Source organism: Brachycentrus maculatus, unplaced genomic scaffold (assembly GCF_059751285.1).
Source record: "Brachycentrus maculatus isolate JH-2025_06_01 unplaced genomic scaffold, ASM5975128v1 h1tg000475l, whole genome shotgun sequence".
Lineage (NCBI taxonomy): Eukaryota > Metazoa > Arthropoda > Insecta > Trichoptera > Brachycentridae > Brachycentrus > Brachycentrus maculatus.
In genome coordinates this window covers 686,373-710,928 of record NW_028281222.1, presented here as the reverse complement: position 1 = coordinate 710,928, position 24,556 = coordinate 686,373, and the positions used below count along the sequence as shown (strand labels likewise).

General features: G+C 32.8%; 1 protein-coding gene across 1 annotated transcript in view; it reads right to left on the bottom strand.

The window, feature by feature from the left end:
- Positions 1-23,611, bottom strand: part of RyR (Ryanodine receptor) — a 240,618-nt gene extending 217,007 nt beyond the window's left edge. Inside the window, exons 1-2 of the mRNA XM_088272014.1 lie at positions 23,460-23,611; positions 20,971-21,027 (exon numbers count right to left, since the gene is read on the bottom strand). The gene's annotated coding sequence lies outside the window, so the exon portion shown is untranslated. The remainder of the gene's footprint in view (positions 1-20,970; positions 21,028-23,459) is intronic.
- Positions 23,612-24,556: the final 945 nt, after the last annotated feature.

Genomic DNA, 24,556 nt, shown 5'->3' with positions numbered 1-24,556 from the left:
AGGCTATATATGTATTTTATCCGTATCCGTATTATAATGGTCAGCAAGGTCAGCTACCGTCCTGGTGGTCCCGGATTCGATTCCCAGGGAGGGTCAAATAAATATAAGTATTTTTTTCACTCTAATATTTATTCAATATTAGAGTACCCTGCACTAGTACCTGAAGCGGAGGGCTGATCACATTTCCTTCATGTGTTAACGATCAAGATAACACTGCGTTTATACAATGCAGTGCCCTATGCACCATTGGGTGCTAATAAGGGTTTAAAGAAAAAGAAAAAAGAATATGTACTATCCTTTTTATTCCACTGCTGATACGCCTGGATATAGGCAATATCCCAAGCATGGATGTTAGCATTACCTTGCGCCTGGATGTAGGCAATTTACAAAACACAAAGGAAGATTTTAATACATCACTCACTCCTTTTAACAACGTTATATATCTAAAAACTTGATTTTTCGGAAGATCGTTTTGAAGTTTAAAAATATAATAAAATGTATTAAAATAAACATCAAGCCACTTATTGAACTTTTTACTGTGCAACAGATCTTTTTAGGTGACACCTGAATGTTTTTTCTGCATTTGAAAAATATTTAGTATATATTATTTCGAGAAATAAAAATACTTTGTTTTTTGATCCACTCACATTTATATTAACCAACTAGTTTCGATAACAACCTGTTGCCCAATCAAGCCAATTATTGAACTTTTTGCTGTGCAACAGATATTTTAGGTAAAACCTGAAGGTTTTTTCTCCATTTGAAAAATACTTTGTATATTAAAAAAAATAATTAAACAATACCTTTTCTTCGAAATGCAAAAGCAACACATTCTGCCCTGTAGCGGGTAAATATTTAGTTAAAAATATGCCGCTTTTGCTGGGATGTAGTTCATTTACTGGGCATTCCCAAGACATGCACAACTGAAAATTGACGCTTTTTGATTTATGACGTTCTTGAAAGGAGTGAGCGAATTGTCACAATGTTAATTTTTTATGTGTTTTTTTTAGTAAACTCAAAAAAAATCTGTGTTTGATTAAAAAATTAATACAAAAACCAAATAATTACAGTATTTGAGAATACGAATAAGTTACGATTTTTCTTTGAGCGCCAAATGAAAAATATATACAACATTTTGAGTGTGTCCAAATACTTGTTCACAAAATCTGGATTATCTCCAATTACAGGAGTTATTTTCATATTATTTTTTGACATCTCATCAAAGATGAAGAAGAATATGGAAGTCTGGGCATTTACGGGGCTGACGACCGTCATCGGTTGGTTTAAGTGATCACTTTACACACGTGTAACATTCACCAATTCTACCCATAATTGACAACCACACTACTCAAATTCTCGGAAGTTCTATATATATGAACCAATTTAGAAACCTTGTTCTTGAATCACTAGAACTTCACTAGAGACATCTATTGGTGAGATGTAAAGAAGCTTTTTACTAAGCAGAAACACTTATATTAGAATGTGAGGTCCGAATCCTGGATTATAATCACACACAAAAAATAATATGAAAAATATATGTTCTAGCAGCAAAAAAGGGTTGTGTAATTTAAAACTATGTGCCGAATGAAAAAGCATCGTCAGCTTTTGCGAAATAGCTTCATCTGAAATGCCTCCGTAGGGGGAAATGAAATCTCAAAACTTATTTGGAGAGGGTTCATACAAAAACCCCAAAGCATGTTAAAACCCGTTCTGTCTTCCAACAAACTTTTGAAACACGCTTTATATATAAATAATTTATATAGACAGTGTCAAAGACTTTGTAACTGACAATAATAATAATAATAATAAAACCCTTATCCGCACCCCAATGGTGCATAGGGCACTGTGTCATATTAACCCAGTGTTATCTTGATCGTTTACACATGAAGGAAAGGTGATCAGGCCTCCGCTTCAGGTACCAGTCCATGGTGATATTGAATAAATATTACAGTGAAAAAAACACTTATATTTATTTTACCCCCCTTGGGAATCGAACCCGGGACTTCCAGAACGGTAGCCGAGCGTGCTGACCATTACACTACGGAGGCGGACTGACATTAGTTTATTAAAACTAAGTAACCATCACGCCGGTTCCCTGTAGGGGTAGGCAGAGAGATTAGAATGCCACACCAATGAAGGTGAATTTTGGATTTAAAATTAACCTGAAATGCAAATTTTGAACATGTTTATAGAAAAATATCAACAAAAAAATATCCTTCGTAGATCAAGGAATAAATTAACCCTTTACTGCACGACTTTTTTGCATGACTGTATGACTGCGTTGACAGTTCGTCTTCGAGAGACAAGCGAAGTTATTATTTTGGCAATATTTTGAGTGTGTCCAAATACTTGTTCACAAAATCTGGATAAAAATGTTGTAAATAAATTATCTGGTCAAATTATAAGCTTAAATAATAAAAATGAAAATGGTATTTTCTGGCGTTTCTCATGTCGCTCACTCCTTTCAAGAAGGTCATAAATCAAAAAATTTGATTTTTAAGGAGAACGTTTTTAAAGTGAAAAAATATAATACAATGTTTTAAAAATAAATATCAAGCCACTTATTGAACTTTTTACTGCACAACAAATCTGTTTAGGTAAAACCTGAAGGTTTTTTCTCCATTTGAAAAATATTTATTATATTTAAAAATATAAATAAACAATAAATTGTCTTCAAAATGCAAAAACAACAATTTCTGCCCTGTGGCGGGTAAATATTAAGTTTAAAATATGCCTCTTTGCTGGGATATAGTACGTTTTCTGGGCATTCCGAAAACATGCACAACTGAAAATTGACGATTTTTTTATTTATGACGTTATTGAAAGAAGTGAGCGATGTGTGTGATTGATATCCAGGATTAGGACCTCACATGCTAATACAAGAGTTTCTGCTTAGTTAAAACCTTTACATCTCACCAATAGATTTCGCTAGTGAAGTTCTAGTGATTCAAGAACAAGGTTTCTAATTTGGTTCATATATATAGAACTTCCAAGAATTTGAGTAGTGTGGTTGTCAATAATGGGCAGAATTGGTAAATGTTACACGTGTACACAGTGATCACTTAAACCAGCCTATGACGGTCGTCCGCCCCGTAAATGCCCAGACTTCCATATTCTTCTTCATCTTTGATGAGATGTCAAAAAAATTAATTATTATTTTGGCGTTCATAGCGCGTCTTTTGGATAAATTGTGTACTATATACGTGAGTTATTAATGTATCTAATCAGTAACAACAAAGAATGGTTGTTTATATTTTTAAAGAACGTTTTAACACTAACTTTTTGGCATGTAACAAATTTGATACACTATGCAGTGAAGGGTTAAATAAAAATACTGCAGAACTCATTTCGCTCACTCCTTTCAACAACGTTATGCCTATAGGAAGAGCTACCGCTATGTTGAAAAATATCACATTGGATATTGATCTGTGCCATGTGTCCGAAGGAGTTTTCCGAAGCGGGATTCTTCTACACCTTTAAGTCTTCTTGCTTACTTTTAATATATACGCCTTGAATATTGTTTGTTATGTACTTATATATTTTATTTTTTTATTGAATAAATTGAAATTGAAAATTGAATTGAAATTGAACGTCATATATCAAAACTCGTCAATTTCAGTTATGCATGTTTGCGGAATGCCCAGAAAATGTACTATATCCCAGCAAAAGAGGCATATTTTTTACTCAATATTTACCCGCTACAGGGTAGAAAGTGTTGTTTTTGCATTTTGAATAAAAGGTATTGTTTAATTATTTTTTTAAATATAATAAATATTTTTTAAATGGAGAAAAAACCTTCAGGTTGAACCAAAAAAGATCTGTTTCATAGTAAAACGTTCAATAAGTGGATGATATTTATTTTTAATACATTGTATTATATTTTTAAACTTTAAAAACGATCTCCTGAATAATCAAGTATTTTGATTTATGGCGTTCTTGAAAGGAGTGAGCGATTTATAAAACAATAACTATTCCACATATAGATAACTGCCAAACAATATTATTTTTAGCAAACGTCGTGAGGTGGGGACGACAACGAAGGCGATACTGGAAGGAACATATAAACAGAATGTCAAAAGACAGACTTCACGTGTCGCCCTCCAAGGCAACCCTGAAGAACGCAGACCCCCAGGCAGACCTCCAAAAGATGGAAAGACAGCTGGGAGTCAACATCCCAAGAGCGACATGCGGAGGCACAAACAGATCCCTAGGATCTACAAAAAGAAGAAGAAGAAGAAGAAGAATATATCGTCCGTAGGGTGAAAATAACACTGATATATTTGACAATTTGACATGAAAAACTTAAGCTGGAAAGTATGTTATATGTTTTTTAAATGTCAATTTGTAATTTATGTTTTTTTTTATGTTCAAGTACTATCTACCCTCTGATTGCAAACAGCTATATATGGTATCAAACGTTTTGATCAATATCACTAGTCTGGTTAATTGGAAGATATTGCTTTTTAGCAATAAGCCCGCCAATGTAATTATTTCTTTTCCGTACTCATGTATTTTATATATATATATATATATATATATATATATATATATATATATATATATATATATATATATATATATATATATATAATAAAATACCTAGGTACCTACCTATACATTTTATTAAGTACTTACAAATAGTACCTAAATAAAACAGTTCTACCACCAGATGTCGCATGCGTCGCACAGAATAAAACAAAAGAGATCCGATAGAACAAATATAATATTGTCAACTGTCAGAATCAGATAGATATAAAAATTATTGTAAAGATTAATTAAGAATAAACTTTTACTGTCGTTTCTTTAATTACAAAGCAACACATTGTTTATTTTATTATTATACACCCACTTTACATATTATTTACACCCAATTTACAAAGAAAAATATTACCACGTTATATATATAACTTATTACTCATGTATTTATATATTTGTATTTATACTCATGTCCTCATTACTAATGTATTTATTTAAACTTCATAGTTTCAATAAATAAATAATAAACCGATTTAAAAGTAACGAATACCATCCCATGAGTGTAACCGAAAAAGTACCAGTTACCGAGTAGTCACATCCCTAAAAGTTTTATAGCTAGTTTCATAAGAGACCCTTTTAGTAAAATTAAAGCCTTTAGTCACGCGAAGTGTTGAAGTCAGCAACAAGTTTTAACGTACAATAATTTGCTAATACACAAAATTTACCATATTAAAATTAAGAATGGGTTATTAGATTACATTATAAAAAATAAAAAGGTAATAACTTATTTAGCTGAGCGAATTAACATGAATATTTCATTGCCATTTGTGATTTTCAGAAAGAGATTTTCTTCTTCGGCCATGTTTGCTTCTAGGTATTCTTTTCTTCTACTTCTAACCCTTATCCGCGCCCAATGGTGCATAGGGCACTAGATCGTATTAACGCAGTGTTATCTTGATCATTAACACATGAAGGGAAGGTGATCAGACCTCCGCTTCAGGTATTCCGTGTAATTCTATTGTCCGGCACGTCAGTTAGCTTTTTAAAACGACGATTGGCTTGTGCTTTTGTCCATCTTTCTTCGGATCGGAGCTCTTGATCGGTGCGTGAACACGTTGCGCGTAAATTCTATCGTAAAATCATCGTTTTAAAACGCTAACTGACGTGCCGGACGGTAGAATTCCACGGAATACCTGAAGCGGAGGTCTGGTCACCTTTCCTTCATGTGTTAATGATCAAGATAACACTGCGTCAATACGATGCAGTTGCATATGCACCATTGGGCGCGGATAAGGGTTAGAAGTAGAAGAAAATAATACCTAGAAGCAAACATGGCCGACGAAGAAAATCTCTTTCTGAAAATCACAAATGGCAATGAAATATTTATGTTAATTCGCTCAACTGAATAAGTTATTACCTATTTATTTTTTATAATGTAATCTAATAACCCATTCTTAATTTTAATATGGTAAATTTTGTGAATTAGCAAATTATTGTACGTTAAAACTTGTTGCTGACTTCAACACTTTGCGTGACTAAAGGCTTTAATTTTACTAAAAGGGTCTCTTACGAAACTATATATATACTTATATATATATATACTTATATATATATATATATATATATATATATATACATATATACATATATACATATATACATATATACATATATACATATATACATATATACATATATACATATATACATATATACATATATACATATATACATATATATATATATATATATATATATATATATATATATATATATATATATATATATATATATATATATATATATATATATATATATATATATATATAAATATAAATATAAATATAAATATATATATATATATATATATATATATATATATATATATATATATATATATATATATATATATATATATATATATATATATATATATATAACGCCTAAGGGCGTTTGTCCACTACACGGAATTTTACTGTCTGGCAGTCCGGTTAGCATGATAAAACGGATGATTGCTTGTGCTTTTAGCCGTCTTTCTTCGGATCGGAGCTCTTGATCGGTGCGTGAACACGTTGCGCGTAAATTCGATCACGCTAAACTGTCGTAATCGCTTTTATTTAAAAAAAAATAACGGACTGCCAGATGGTAAAACTCCGTGTAGTGAACTCTAAATGAACTGACCAACTACAACTCCCTTTCACTGCCTACACCGGGGCACTTCTAGAAACTTGGTGGCGGTTTTAAAAACTAGTATTTATTAAAATTGGCAGTGACAGGGACATTGAAAGCTATTAAATGTAATTTTGCAGTAAAATCGTGATACAACTTAGCTTCACATTTTCTAGGAGACCTCGCTGCTACAGTTTATGCTATAACGACCCAGAGTTAAATTATTAATTTTTTCCACCCTTTTGTGTGTTAACTGTTTCGCACGCAGGCTTCCAAGGACAGAAACCGGAAATTAGAGCGTCACTTCCGGGATATACATTTTGATGACGCCTTATTTGTGTTTTAGTAATAAAAGTCTGTAAAGACAGGAAATTTATTGGAAATCCAACAGAATATTTAACAAAAATTACATAAAATAATAAAATTAAAAAAATTATATTCCAATAAGAGGTTTTCACTTAAGTAATCTAAAAATAAAAATAAACTGTCATGTACATAAAAGTATAACGATATAATAAACTTACATTACATGTTTTTTTTATCAAATAATAGAAATTGTCTTTATCAACTAGTCAAATAGACGTCAATAATATTTGTCTTAAACGTATTAAAAGAAACATTATTGATGTCTATTTCATTAAGCATTACATTGCACATATCTGGCAGATCGCGCAAATCTACCACCAGACGTCGCGCATGCGTCGCACTGGGAAAAACAAGAGACGTCAGAAGAAAAAATATTGTGTTTGGTGAAAGTGTCATATTATATGTAAATTATAAAATATTGTTAAAGAATAAACTTTTATTGTAGTTTCTTTAATTACAAAGCATCACATTGTTTGTATTATTATTTCATATCTACTTAATTATAAAGAAAAATATTACCACGTTTATTTCTCCGATTTGAAATCGCTAATTTTTTATTGTGTAGTGACTACCCAACACCGCATCTTTAGCACCGGAAGGGAAAGGTTAAAACAACATAAATATGACATTTCAAACTACTAAGTGTATTTTGCCAGTTGATGAAACGTTGAAAACTTTATAATATGCATCATTAAGTTAAAATTCTGCAAAAGTCCGCATCTGTAGTGTCAGCACGCTTGGCCACCGTTCTGGAGGTCCCGGGTTCGATTCCCAGGGGGGGGCGAAAATAAATATTAGTGATTTTACACTTTAATATTTATTTAATATTACCCTGGACTGGTTCCTGAAGCGCAAGAGTGATCACCTTGCCTTCATGTAAGTATTGATCAAGTAAACACTGCGTCGATTCGATGCAGTGCCCTATGCACCATTGGGTGTGGATAAGGGTTATAAGTAAGTAAAGTAACATTAATGTCACATATTTTTATTTTTATATTAGATACTGTATATATGTATTACATGTATTATCTTAAAGGCTTCAGCCGTTCAATAAATAAATAAATAAATTTAGATTATGAATATTCGTCAATGTTTGAATTTTTGCCGAAAAAGCGGGCGGAAATTCCGCATTGCTCCTGAAACGATGTTTGTTTTTCCGATCAAACGAATATACATTACGCACAAACGATTCGATGTTATTACATCGCTCTACCCTTTTTCCCAAATAAAACAGAGATATAAAATCCACGATGAAATATTCAAGCATCGTCGATGGGTCTGCGACTGATTGGCGCTGGCCTGGCTTCCTGACATGTTTTTACCGATTCCGCAATAATATAAGGATAATAACCGAGATATCTGCTTATTTCCAATTTAATTTCACAAAATATTGATCTAAATAACTCGGTTTAAAGAGAAAAAAAACTTTATTTTAGGAGCTAAAATCCCGTTAAGTACTTAAAATAATAAGTACCTACCTACGTTACTTTATTTTTTAATGTGTGTGAATTGTGTTCCTTTTATTTTTGAATTTCAAAAGTGTTCTGTCGATAAAACAGTGAGCGACAGAGAAAAACCAAGATGGTGGCGAAACGTCAGTTTTGAAAAGTACTTGATAGGAGAGATGGACTTTATAATAGAGATAGGCGTGTATCCAGCAGTGGAGGACAGAGGGCTCATGAAGAAGAAGATGGTATAACTGTAGAAATAACCTTAAAATAGATATTCCGTTTTGATCGAGGCCATATTTTTTTAATGAAAAATTAATACTGTAGTACGAAAAATATTACAGCTTTAATTAGTGAGTGATGCAACGGAGCGATATGCGTTATTTATCAATTGCTTACCGAAAACTGGGCGAGTTTTATCTAGAATTTTAGTGGTTTTATATAAATGTTTATTCATAATCGTTTTTTCATTCATGGATTCTATAAAAATATTGAAAATAAAATATAATTAAATATTTCAGCACATTTATTAAAGGTTTTCCAATTTTTTTTTGCATGAAAAAAAAAACTAACTAACTAACCATCACGCCGCTTCTCTGCAGGGGTAGGCAGAGAGAATAGAGCGCCACACCTCTCTGTCTTTGCAAACATTCTTCGCCTCTTCCACGTTCATGCATCTCCTCATACATACCCGCCGATTATTACGACTCCTAAAACCTGACCACTTTCAAGTATTTGGCATACCTGATCGTGCCTTGTTTTTCTCGGTCTTCCTCTGGTGTTTTTTTCCAATTACATTCGCCTCATACATTTGTTTTACCGTTCTTTCCTCACTCATTCGTTCCACATGTCCAAACCATCTCAACACACCTTTCTTAATTTTATCGATAATGCTTATCTCAGCCTTGCATTCCTTCCTTATTTCACTATTCGAACATCTATCATACATCGTTTTGTCGCACATTTTTCTGAGAAATCGCATTTCAACTGCATTCAGTCTACTTTCATCCTTCTTTTGCCAACTCCATGTTTCACTTTTGCATGTTTTTCCATGTTTTACATGAAAAATTTCTAATAAATTAAAGAAAATGCGTTTTCCTTTATTCAAGAGTAAATAACATATAAAATAAGTTTTTTTTACACACTAAAATAATTTTTAATGATTTTAATTATTTTTTTTAAAAATGACGGAAATTTGGTTGCGGTCTAAAGATTGCCGGACATGCACGAACTAAGGTTTTCAGGCGTTTCCCAATATGTGAAATAATCCTGCTTCGGATCTTGCGTACAAATAAAAGTATCCCCGCTAAATAAAAGTTTTCTAAATCCAATCATAGATGGCTGTTGTGAAGATGGATCATATATTAATGACTTCCAGAATTTGAGTAGTGTGGTTGCCAATCGTGGGTAGAATGGCGTATGTTACACGTGAAATGAAAATGGTATTTTCTGGCGTTTCTCATGTGTGTGATTATAATCTAGGATTCGGACCTCACATACTAATTTAAGAGTTTCTGCTTAGTAAAAAGCTTCTTTACATCTAACCAATAGATGTCGCTAGTGAAGTTCTAGTGATTCAAGAACAGGGTTTCTAAATTGGTTCATAAATATAGAACTTCCACGAATTTGAGTAGTGTGGTTGTCAATAATGGGTAGAATTGGTGAATGTTACACGTGTGTAATGTGATCACTTAACCAGCCCACTTAAATGCCTAGACTTCCATATTCTTCTTCATCTTTGATTATATGTCAAAAATCAACGAGAGAATGACTAAGAAAGTATGTGTGGCGAATGCGGGAGGACAGAACGAAGACGGCCGAAAAAGATTTGGCACGATCAGATCAATCAGAACATAAAATTCTGGTGGTGTCAAAAGTCTGCGTAATCGGAGGGCATGACTAGATGTATGGGTGTGAAGGAGGCGAGGAGTATATGTCAGGACAGAAGAGTGTGGCGTTCCATCCTCTCTGCCTAGTAGTAGTACAATTGTGCTTCTATCTTTGAGAAATGCAATGCACCGTGATATGTGGACGCTTTGAGGAGAGTTGGAAGGCAACTTGCTCGTTACCATTAGTTTGCGCGGTTTTCCATTCAATTTTCATTAATTTTTCCTCTAATGTTTAGAGTGAGATACAGTACATTTTATTTTATTTAAATAATAAAAAAAGTCAAGCAATAAAGGGTTAACATATAATGTTGAATGCGAAATATGAGCTTACTTAAAACTGAGCACAGGCAATCAAAATTTGGAGCAATTGTGTTATTGTCACAAAACTAGACGTTTTTTCTGCGGCACACCAACTAAGCACCTCGGTACGCCAGTGTGCCGCGGCACACTTTGCGGTACAATAATGTAAAGGAATGGAAAGAGTTCACTAAAACTAGCCAAAGATTCACAACTTTTATTTTGTAACTGGCATGAAAATACCTGGTCTTTATGCACTTTGCATAGCTGAATTCCAAAACGAAAGCAAAAAATGTAGCACGTCAGATTTTTTAGCTATGGGTATTTTTAATTCTGATATTGACTAAAGTTTATCTTATTATTTATGTACAAATATATATCGCTCACTCCTTTCAAGAACGTCATAAATCAAAAATCGTCAATTTTTAGTTATGCATGTTTTCGGAATGCCCAGAAAATGTACTATATCCCAGCAAAAGCGGCATATTTTTAACATAATATTTACCCGCTACAGGGCAGAAAGAGTTATTTTTGCATTTTGAAGAAAAGGTATTATTTAATTATTTTTTGAATATATTAAATATTTTTCAAATGGAGAAAAAATCTTCAGGTTTTACCGAAAGAGATCTGTTGCACAGTAAAAAGTTCGATAAGAGGCTTGATATTTATTTTTAATACATTGTGTTATATTTTTAAACTTTAAAAACGTTCTCCTGAAAAATCTGTTTTTTTTTATTTATGACGTTCTTGAAAGGAGTGAGCGATATAAGCATATAATGCTATCGTATTCAATATTAATTAGTTAATATATTTCCCGCCTCCGTAGTGTAATGGTCAGCACGCTAGGCAACCGTTCTGGAGGTCCCGGGTTCCATTTCCAGGGGGGGTCAGATAAATATAAGTGATTTTTTCACTGTAATATTTATTCAATATTACCCTGGACTGGCACCTGAAGAGGAGGGCTAATCACCTTTCCTTCGTGTGTAAACGATCAAGATAACACTGCGTTTATATGAAGCAGTGCCCTATGCACCATTGGGGTGCGGATAAGGGTTTTATTATTATTATTAATGTATTTCCACTGTTACTCCATAATTATCAATACTTTTTTTCTAATCCCTTAGACCTTAGACTAAAGCATGTCTAGATACCAACCACTATTACGGTTTCAACGTATGGGGTCCATACAAACAATAATATAACTGTAACATCAAAACTTGACGTGATACAAGCTTGTCACCATATAGACTTTGAATAAGAACGATTAACTTCAAGTCAAAATCAGTCATCAAAATTTCAGTTACAAAATCATTGTTGGCCAATGTTAGTATAATATAACTAAAAATTTTACGTATTTTAGAAACTAAAAAGAGAACTAGGTATTTAAGTATATCGCTCACTCCTATCAAGAACGTCATAAATCAAAAAACTTGATTTTTCAGGAAAACATCTTCAAAGTTTAAAAATATAATAAAATGTATTAAAAATAAATATGAAGCCATTTATTGAACTTTTTACTGTGCAACAGATCTGTTTAGGTAAAACCTGAAGGTTTTTTCTCCATTTGAAAAATATTTAGTATTTTTCAAAAAATAATGAAACTACGTTTTCTTCAAAATGCAAATACAACACTTTCTGCCCTGTAGCGGGTAAATATTAAGTTAAAAATATGCCTCTTTTGCTGGGACATTTTCTGGGCATTCCGAAAACATGCACAACTGAAAATTGAAGATTTTTGATTTATGACGTTCTTGAAGGAGTGAGCGATATGTAAATTAAAAATAAACAAACCTTTTTTATGAAATAAAATAAATTTATTAATTGCTAAAAAAAACTCCACCACTGGATTCTGAACGAGCGCCACTTTGAACGCTGAAATAATTTATACGTGAACGTCTTTTGTTCTCTTCGCGCTCGATTCGATTTCGTTTGTGCTTTTATTTGGTACTTTCGTTCGTGTTCGAAAGCGAAATCGACGTCCGTCTCGGTCGGGCGCCGACTGCGAACTGGCGTCGGGACGCTAGGCGATCAAAAAAATGGTCTATGCGCCGATTTAAAATTGTGTATGAGAAAATATGGGGCAGGCCATGTTAAGATGCTAGATGCTAGATTGTTGAACAATACCTCAGTGTATATTGATCTGTTCCATGTGTCTGAAGGAATTTTCCGAAGCGGGATTCTTCTTCATCTTTAGCAATAGTATTCTTGCATATTTTTTAATGTATACGCTTTAAATTTTAACCGGAAAAACATTGCGAGACCGAGTAAGAAATACCGACATCCGGAGCATGTGTAAGACGGAGGATATCGTGAGGTGGGGACGACAACGAAGGCGATACTGGAATGATCATGTAAACAGAATGTCAGACGACAGACTTCCACGTATCGCCCTCCAAGGCAACCCTGAAGGACGCAGACCTTCAGGCAGACCTCCGAAAAGATGGAAAGACAGCTGGGAGTCAACATCCCAAGAGCGACATGCGGAGGCACAAACAGATCCCTAGGATCTACAAAAAGAAGAAGAAGAAGAAGAAGAAGCTTTAAATTTTAAGTTTGTAATGTGTATTGCTGTTTTTGTGAATAAATCAATTGAATTGAATTTCGAAACTGGCGTCACGGGTTCGATTACCGCCAATTGCAAAATGAATTCAAGAAAGATTTATTTTCAATTGGTCTGGGTGTTTGTAATGTACTTTTCACATTTACCTTCCCTGTCCTTACTATCCTACCTGCAGACAAGCGTCTAAAATAGACGCTTTGCGGGTTATTCCTTTAAGTAAAAATATAAAAAATAAAAAGGTTTTTTTTTTAAGAGAAATATTTGTGTTTTTATTATTTACACAAATATATTAATTTCATACTGTATATGTGAGCCTAAGCGGCTCATTATTAGAAATAGGTTTCAAATTATGGTAAAGTGGGTTCGAACCGAGAAACTCTGACTCAAGAGTCTGCGACACTAACCACGGGACCACAACCCGACACATAATTTTCTTAGCGCCATCTTTATACGATCCACTTCATTAAAACAGTGGTAACCACATTTGGCTTTGTAAATAATTAAATGTTTTTTTAATATGTATTTTTGTAAACAATAAAAACAGAAACATTTATCTTTTTAGTAAGTATGGTATTTTTTTATTTACTTAGAATTTTTCCGCAATGCCCAAAGCACTACTGGATACAAATAACAAATAGAGAAGAAAGAGGAGAAAAAAAATATATAACATTATATTTTTTTTAATCAGCGCAGTGGTCTACGACACCAACACTCGCACGGTCGATGCAGCAAGTGTGCGAGACAGGGATGCAATTACAAATAGCCAACGGGTGCGAGAGGGACGGCAATACTCGGACCGAATTCGCTCGGAAACTCGATAGATATTTTTCAATTAGAGCGGGACAGCAATACTGCTTGATGTAATATTCACCGGGCGGGAAAGAAACGGAGGATACAATTTTGACATGACGAATAACCTTTGGTAGCTCGCAACAGGCATGCAGGTCGTGGGATGTTTATACATTTGTATACATTTAAACGAGGCTTACTTCCAAATTCGGCTATAACGAGGTACATACCTAATTATTATTATATATATATATATATATATATATATATATATATATATATATATATATATATATATATATATATATATATATATATATATATATATATATATATATATATATATATATATATATATATATATATATATATATATATATATATATATATATATATGTATATATATATATATAAATATATAAATATAATTAATAATAATAAAATAAAACCCTTATCCGCACCCCAATGGTGCATAGGGCACTGTGTCATATAAACGCAGTGTTATCTTGATCGTTTACACATGAAGGAAAGGTGATCAGCCCTCCGCTTCAGGTACCAGTCCATGGTAATATTGAATAAATATTACAGTATATATATATTTATATATAAATATATAAATATATAAATATATATATATATATATATATATATATATATATATATATATATATATATATATATATATATATATATATATATATTATATATTATATATATATATATATATATATATATATATATATATATATATATATATATATATATATATATATATATATATTCATTAATTCGAACCCTTATCCTCACCCCAGTGGTGCATAGGGAACTGCATCATATCTTGAGCGTAAACAAATGAAGGAAAGGTGATCAGCCCTCCGCTTCAGGTAACAGTCCGGGGTAATATTGAATAAATATTAGAGAGAAATAAATCACATTTATTTACTTGACCCCCCCTGGGAATCGAACCCGGGACCTCCAGTGCGGTAGCCGAGCGTGCTGTCCATTATTATACTATGGAGGCGGACAAAAAAAAAAATATATATATATATATATATATATATATATATATATTTATATATATATAGAGTTGTATTAATATACATCAGCTTTGAAAATGATGGCGTGAATTAGCGACCCTTCGCACGAATGCCCGATAAAATACAATACCGTCCGATGCCGGTAAAACAGCTAATAAAAAACATAGCTAGTAACATGCGACATTACTTTTGAAAATGACACAATTCGCGACGTTGGATGATAGCGAGGTCTGCCAAATTGTCGGGCTGAGAATTTTAGCAAAAAGTGGATAAAAATATCGTCGACTCGTCACGGGCGAACATGAATCACACTCCTTGTCGTGGATTTCTCGGTACATCGCTTCCGCTCGCGTCTGGAGGTAACGAAACGTACCAAGTGCCGTTTGCGTTATACATATAACATTTTTGCTGTACCTGACATATCGCACACTCCTTTCAAGAACGTCATAAATCAAAAATCGTCAATTTTCAGTTGTGCATTTTTTCGGAATGCCCAGAAAATGTACTATATCCCAGCAAAAGAGGCTTATTTTTAACTTAATATTTACTAGCTACAGGGCAAAAAAAATGTTTTTGCATTTTGAAGAAAATGTATCGTTTAATTATGTTTTTAAATATATTAAATATTTTTTAAATGGAGAAAAAACCTTGAGGTTTTACCTAAAAAGATCTGTTGCACAGTAAAAAGTTCAATAAGAGGCTTGATATTTATTTTTAATACACTTTGTTATATTTTAAAACATTAAAAACGTTCTCCTGAAAAATCAAGTTTATTGATTTATGACGTTCTTGAAAGGAGTGAGCGATATATCGTGGGTATACTGGAAAAAAACTCTAAAATCCCTGTTATTTAAAACTTTTAGGCTCAATGAAATGAAATATCCGCTTTTTAAACTTATATATATATATATATATATATATATATATATATATATATATATATATATATATATATATATATATATATATATCCCTGTTATTTAAAACTTTTAGGCTCAATGAAATGAAATATCCGCTTTTTAAACTTTATATATATATATATATATATATATATATATATATATATATATATATATATATATATATATATATATATATATATATATATATATATATATATATATATATATATATATATATATATATATATATATATATATATATATATATATATATATATATATATATATATATATATATATATATATATATATATATATATATATATGTATGTATGTATGTATGTATGTATGTATGTATGTATATATATATACATATATATATACATACATACATACATACATACATACATACATACATATATACATATATACATATATACATATATACATATATACATATATACACATATATACATATATACACATATATACACATATATACATATACACATATATACATATATACATATATACATATATACATATATATATATATATATATATATATATATATATATATATATATATATATATATATATATATATATATATATATATATATATATATATATATATATATATATATATATCGTGAGAAATATGGGAGTCGAACACTGCAATATATCGTTCCGAACATTTTTAATTTGTTGCCGACGGAGGTTAGAGGTCAAAATAAAATATGGAACAAAGGCAAAATAAAGGAATGGGTAAATGATCAAGAGTTGATTCTATGAAAATTGTAAAATAGTTTATATTTTAATTATTTTCTCTCTTTTTTGTGTGTATATTAGGTTAAAATAAAATAATAAAACAATAAAAACTATACATAAAAAGAACTCCACGGACAAGACACACAAGGTGTCTTGGTGGGTCTCTGCAAAAAAATATTTTAAATATATTTGTAATTGTTCTTTAAATAAATCTAAACAATTTATGTAAATTAAAAAAGATATACTTATATGTAAAAAAATGTTTTATGCACAAATGTATATTTTTATTAGATACGTAAAAAACGCTAATTAATATGCACTATTTAGTGCGCAATTCACCCAACAACAATGCTTAAAAGTAATTTGATCTAAACAAATTTTTAATACAAGTATTTTTTATGTTCATATATTGTAGTCGTACAGGAGAAAGTGACCAACTAACAAAACGTAAAATGTTCAGGAGGGCCATTTAAGTCACTTTGGCTTGGCAACAAAATAAACACCAATGCAGTTAGTCATTTTTAACAAGTCGGTATATTATACTCCCAAGTTTAAAATCCTTTGGGATTTTTTCAGGACAATATTAAGCTAGTAAGATATCAAATGGTCAATGATCACGTTTTTGTAAAAAAAATGCACTTGGTCACTTTCTCCTGTATGACTACGATATATTTTACAGGTATGTAAAAAAATGGCGCCACTTTTTACTAAGCAATGTTTAAGACCTCATAATGTACGTGAGTGTCAACTCTTGTTTACAAACAATGGTGCATAGGGCACTGCATCATATCGACGCAGTGTTATCTTGGTCGTAAATTGCGTAGAGGCAAGGTGATCAGTCCTGCGCTTCTAATAATGGTCTAGGGTTATATTAAATATGTATAATATGTTGAGTGAAAAAGTAACTAACTGACCATCACGCCGCTTCTCCGCAGGGGTAGGCAGAGAGGATAGAACGCCACACCACTCTGACTTTGCAAACAATCTTTACCTCTTCCACATTCATGCATCTCCTCATACATACCCACCGGTTATTCCGTGCTACAATTGAGAATCAATAATAAATTGTGTTTTTTTTTGTAGTGAAAATCAGTTACATTTATTTTGACCTCCCTAGGAATCGAACCCGGGACCTCCAGCACGGTGGAAAAACACGCTTACCGCTACACTATGCAAGAGGAAGTTGCACAACTATCGCAAATCGACTAAATCCAAATTTTGAGTTATTTTTTGACATCTCATAAAGGATGAAGAAGAATATGGTAGTCTGGGCATTTACGGGTCTGACGACCGTCATGGGCTGGTTTAAGTGATCACTTTACACACGTGTAACGTTCACCAATTTTGCCCATTGTCGACAACCACACTATTCAAATTCTTGGAAGTTCTATATATCGCTCACTCCTTTCAAGAACGTCATAAATCAAAAAACTCGATTTTTCAGGAGAACGTTTTCAGGAAAAGTTTAAAAATATAATACAATGTATTAAAAATAAATATCAAGCCACTTATTGAACTTTATACTGTGCAACAGATCTTTTTAAGTAAAACCTGAAGGTTGTTTCTCCATTTGAAAAATATTTAGTTTATTTTAAAAAATAATTAAACAATACCTTTTATTTAAAATGCAAAAACAACACTTTCTGCCCTGTAGCGGGTAAATATTAAGTTAAAAATATGCCGCTTCTGCTGGGATAAAGTAATTTTTTTGGGCATTCCGAAAACATGCCCAACTGAAAATTGACGAATTTTGATTTATGACATTCTTGAAAGGAGTGAGCGATATATATATATATGAACCGATTTCGAAACATTGTTCTTGAATCATTAGAAGCTCACTAGAGACATCTATTGATGAGATGAAAATAAGCTTTTTACTAAGCAGAAACTCTTTTATTAGTATGTGAGGTCCGAATCCTGGATTATAATCACACACATGAGAAACGCCAGAAAATACCATTTTCATTTTTAGTTGGTGAGATGAAAATTAATTGATTGTAATTGGAGATAATCCAGATTTTGTGAACAAGTGTTTGGACACACTCAAAATGTTGCAAATTTTGAGTGTGGTTGTAAATCATGGGTAGAAAGAATGATGAATGTTGCAAAGTGCACGCTTGTAAAGTGATCACTCAACTAGCCTTTAAACAGGTCATAAGCCCTGTAAATGAATACCCAGACTTCCATAGGTACTTGTCATCATATTTGTTTGGATGTCAAAAAAATAATGTTAAAATTTTGTTACATATATGTTTTTCGACTTCCTTGTGAATTGAGCCCGGGACCTCCAGCACGGAGGACAAACGCGCTAACCGCTACACTACGCGAGCGTACTGTTGCACAACCGTCTGACATCGACTGCGCAATAGTTGTGCAATAACCGCCCAAGCTACATTTTTGGTCGAATAGTTGATGATATGTCCGCCTCCGTAGTGTAATGGTCAGCACGCTCGGCTACCGTTCTGGAGGTCCCAGGTTCGATTCCCAGAGGGGGGTCAAATCAATTTAATATTTTTTTACAGTAATATTTATTCAATATTACCCTGGACTGGTACCTGAGGCGGAAGGCTGATCGCCTTTCCTTCATGTGTAAACGATCAAGATAACACTGCGTTTATATGACGTAGTGCCCTATGCACCATTGGGGTGCGGATAAGGGTTTTGAGTTGATGATATAACAAAATACGTTTTGCATTGCGACCATATAGCTAGTAGTTCACAACAGAGCCCTGGTACCAATCCTAATGTGTCCGAGCAAAGCGTGGAGTTGGCAAAAGAAGGCTAAAAGTAGACTGAATCATATAGATATGCGATCACTCAGAAGAATGCGCGTAAAAACGACGCATGATAGTTGTTTGAATGGTGATATAATGAATGAATGCAAGGCTGAGATAAGCATTATCGATAAAATTAAGAAAGGTGTGTTGAGATGGTTTGGAAACAAAATTTATGAGGCGAATGTGGTTGGTAATAGAAGCAGAGAAAACTGAGAAAAACTTGGCATGCTTAAGTATTTCAAATACTTGGGTAAGGTCAGGTCAGAAATTTGAATAATCGGTAGATATGTATGAGGAGATGAATGAATGTGGAAGAGGCGAAAAAATATTGCATAATCATACGTAACATATTTCAACTTGATATGAAACATCGATAATTCCTCTTTATATGGAAGAATATGAAAATCTGAGCATCCCAGGGCTTAAGACCTGGCATTTGGATGGATTAAGGGATTACTTATACACTTGTGTAACGTTCACCATTCTGCCCATTATTAAACATCCATATTGCATTTAATTTTGAAATCTGTATATATGCAATCCTTCTGCATACTAAGATTTTCCACGTTAGGGTAGATAAATCAGTGTCTGATATAACAAATAATATTAAATTGTTAATTTTTGCAAAGACAGAGTAGTGTGGCGTTCTTTTCTCCCTGCTTACCCCTGCAGAAGCGACGTGATGGTTGGTTCGATGGACAGTTTGCACAACGAAAAGAAATATTTGAGAATATTTGATCAAATTAGTATTTATATAAACGCTTGAGGTAGTATTTTACGAAAATACCACAAAATAAATCATTTATTGTAACTGCAGACAGTTGGTAGAATTCCATATAGAATTATTGAGTGTTTGATGATGTCGTAATAAGACGAAACGCGTCACAAATTATCATATATATGTAAGTATATAAAAGATGAATTCAATCCAATAATCGTGTGTAATTTTGGATTTATTACCCAATAATACGAAATATTTGTCCGCCTCCGTAGTGTAATGGTCAGCACGCTCGGCTACCGTTATGGAGGTCCCGGGTTCGATTCCCAAGGGGGGTAAAATAAATATAAGTGATTTATTCACTGTAATATTTATTCAATACTACCATGGACTGGTCCCTGAAGCGGAGGCCTGATCACCTTTCCTTCATGTGTAAACGATCAAGATAACACTGCGAATATATGACGCAGTGCCCTATGCATCATTCGGGTGCGGATAAGGGTTTGAGAATATAAACGCTTGAGGTAGTATTTTACGAAAATACCACAAAATAAATAATTTATTGTAACTGCAGACAGTTGGTAGAATTTTATATTGAATTATTGAGTGTTTGATGATGTCGTAATAAGACGAAACGCGTCACAAATTATCATATATATGGAAGGATATAAAAGAAGAATTCAATCAAATAATCGTGTTTAATTTAGGATATATTACCCAATAATACGAAATAAATCATAAAAAATATTTTTTTAAATAAAATTGTACTTACATTTCGTTATAATTTATCGAACAAGGCAGCCGTCGCACATTTTCATCGAAAATTTTCCTGCGACACAAAAAAATCACGAATTTTCCGTTGAAAATATCACAAGCACTATTTATTATTTAAATTATCTTTAAATATTACTTATAAATGTATTTTAATTTAAGTTTCAATTGGTAATTAGCAATATTTCTTAAAAATCTACTGTGACACGTGTTTCGACGCATTCCGCATCATTTTCAGACACCGTGTGATAAAGAATGCGTCGAAACACGTGCCACAATAGATTTTAAGAAAAATATGTAAAAACCAAGTAAAACTTGAATTTAAAAATTGATAGATATTACTACATAGTGACTGCCGAATCAATTAATGAATTTATTTATTTTATTTAATTTAAAATATTTTAAAAGACGTTACATCTTCTCTCAACGAATGTATTTTTTCGACTGAGGCCCGCGTGGAAAATTACTCAAAAAGTAATCTCGATGTCACAATATGCAGATTTTTAGTGAAATACCCGATAAATGTGTGTCTCTTTCATCCAGGGCTTCTCAAACTTTTCTACAATAAAACGTGTCGGGTTGTGGCCGCGTGGTTAGTTTCGCGGACTCTTGAGTCAGAGTTTCTCGGTTCGAACCCACTCTACCACAATTTGATACCTATTTATAATAATGAGTCGCTAAGGCTCACAAAAATAGTATGAAATTGAAGTATTTTTGTAAATAATAACATAAAAAACTAAAATATTTTTTATTTATTTAAAAAAAAGGCATATTTCGTAAATTCGAAAATTTAAACACTTGTCTTATATTTTATGTTGGAAAAAGCACTACTTGATTTTATTTAAGTGATTTTTTATATAATTACTAAATAAATATGTAAGTTTTGCTATAATCCAGGGCTTCTCAATCTTTTTCTACAATAAAACACTTCGTGATGCAGTACTTTTAACATTCGTCTTTTATTTTATGCTGTGTTATTCCTACTTCAAATCAATTCAAATGATATTTTTTATATACTAAATAAATATGTAAATATCGCTTTGATCCAGAGTTTCCCAAACATTTTCTACAGTCGGACACTTCGCGAATTCGAAAATTTTAACGTAATTTTTGACTTACATTTTATGTTAGGAAATTCATACTTCAATTTTAGTGATTTTTTTATTAATACTCAATAAATATGTAAGTATCGCTTTGGTCCAGGGTTTCCCAAATATTTCTACCGTAAAACACTTCGAAAATTCGTAAATTTGTTCAATTTTAATTTTATGCTGAGAAATTCCTAAATGAATATAAGTAATCTATTACACTAATATTTAACTTCACGTATTCAAGGATCAAGATAACACAGCTTATATACAATGCAGTGCCCTATGCACCATTGGGCGCGGATAAGGGTTTGAAAAAGAAAGATTCCTATTTGTGTCCGCCTCGTGGTGTATTGGTTAACGCATTGAAAATATTATGAAGAGTTATTTAAGGTGGTGTGGACATGTGGAGCGAATGGATAACGAGAGAATGGCTAAGAAGCATATGTGGCGAATGTGAGCGGGAGAACAGAACGAGGATGGCCGAAAAAGACTTGGCACGATCAGATCAATCAGAACCTAAAATCTGGTGATGTAAAAAGTCTGCATGTATGACTAGATGTATGGATGTGAAGGAAGCCGGGAGTGTATGTAAGGACAGAAGAGTGTGGCGTTCCATCCTCTCTTCTTACCCATTCGGAGAAACGGCGCGATGGTAGTAGTAGACGCAGACACGAGCTTCAAACACAAAATAAAATATAATATATATTTTTAAATGATCTTGGTCGATAATTATACGAAACCGAGGTGATAAGTCTTGCTTTTTAGGCTAATTCAAAACAATTATTATTTTTCTAGCCCTTATCCGCACTCAATGGTGCATAGGGCACTGCATCATATAAACACAGTGTTATCTTGATCGTTAATACGCGAAGGGAATGTGATCAGCCCTCCGCTTCAGGTACCAGTCCAGGGTAATATTGAATAAATAATAATAAAACATATATTATTATTCTAACCCTAATCCGCACTCAAAGGTCCATAGGGCACTGCATCATGTAAACGCAGTGTTATCTTGATCGTTAACAAGCGAAGGGAAAGTGATCAGCCCTCCGCTTCAGGTACCAGTCCAGGGTAATATTGAATAAATAATAATAAAACAAATATTATTATGAAAAATAACTTATATTTATTTTGACCACCCTGGGAATCTAACAAAGGACCTGAAGCATGGTAGCTAAACGCACTAATCACTACACTATCCAGGACAAATACTAGTTTGCGAAAACCTAGTAATAAGAAAGAAATAAATAAAAAAAAGCGTGGCGATCGATTTCACGAAATGGTCCATTTCGAAATCACACTAAACGGGGCAAGTTGTCCAGGTGAATTCAAAATGGCGTCGATTTTGACAGCTCGCGTTGGAAATATTCCTGCGGTATTTGTCGCGTTATTTTTTTACCGATTTGCGGGAAATTTTTGACAAACGGACGGCGCGGGGTGCGTCGGCGGACTGGCGGTCGCTCTGGGCTCCGGAGCCGGCTGGCCATACCGAAATAGAGCTCCCAGATCTAGCCGCCAAAGTCCCCACTGGCGGGTATTTTTAGCGAGTTTTTCGTCTTCTGGATTTTCGTCCGTCCGATCGGAAATCGCGAGATTAATGCATTGCGAGCTCTCACACGTGTTAGTAACAGATAACACCGCGAATGTGGGGCCTGTTATTTTTACGGCATATTATTTATTTACAACGTTTTCAAATACATCAGAAATCTGGGTTTCTCCACTCTTATTATTTACATTTTAAGTTATTTTACATTTTTGACATTTCAATATAGATGGAAAAGAATATGCCATGATGGGTCGTACACCCTGTAAAAACACACACACACACATATATATTTACAACATTTTGAGTGTGTCCAAATACTTGTTCACAAAATCTGGATTATCTCCAATTACAGGAGTTACTTTCATATTATTTTTTGACATCTCATCAAAGATGAAGAAGAATATGGAATATAAGAGTTTCTGCTTAATAAAAAAGCTTCTTTACATCTCACCAACAGATGTCTCTAGTGAAGTTCTAGTGATTCATGAACAAGGTTTCTAAATTGGTTCATATATATAGAACTTCCAAGAATTTGAGTAGTGTGGTTGTCAATAATGGGTAGAATTGGTGAATGTTACACGTGTGTAAAGTGATCACTTAAACCAGCCTATGACGGTCGTAAGCCCCGTAAATGCCCAGACATCCATATTCTTCTTCATCTTTGATGAGATGTCAAAAAATAACACACATATATATATATATATATATATATATATATATATATATATATATATATATATATATATATATATATATATATATATATGTCCCTCATACTGGAAGTCCTGAAGAGGAGAAGGTGGACATGGTTGGGACATGTCCTTAGAATGCCACCTGAGAGCATCAACCCTTCGTGTCTCTTCTTCCAACCCCGAGGATTCCGGCGCCCATTCACCGACTATACTCAGCGGAACTTTGAGACGTCTCGTGTTGGCCATATGCTCCACCTA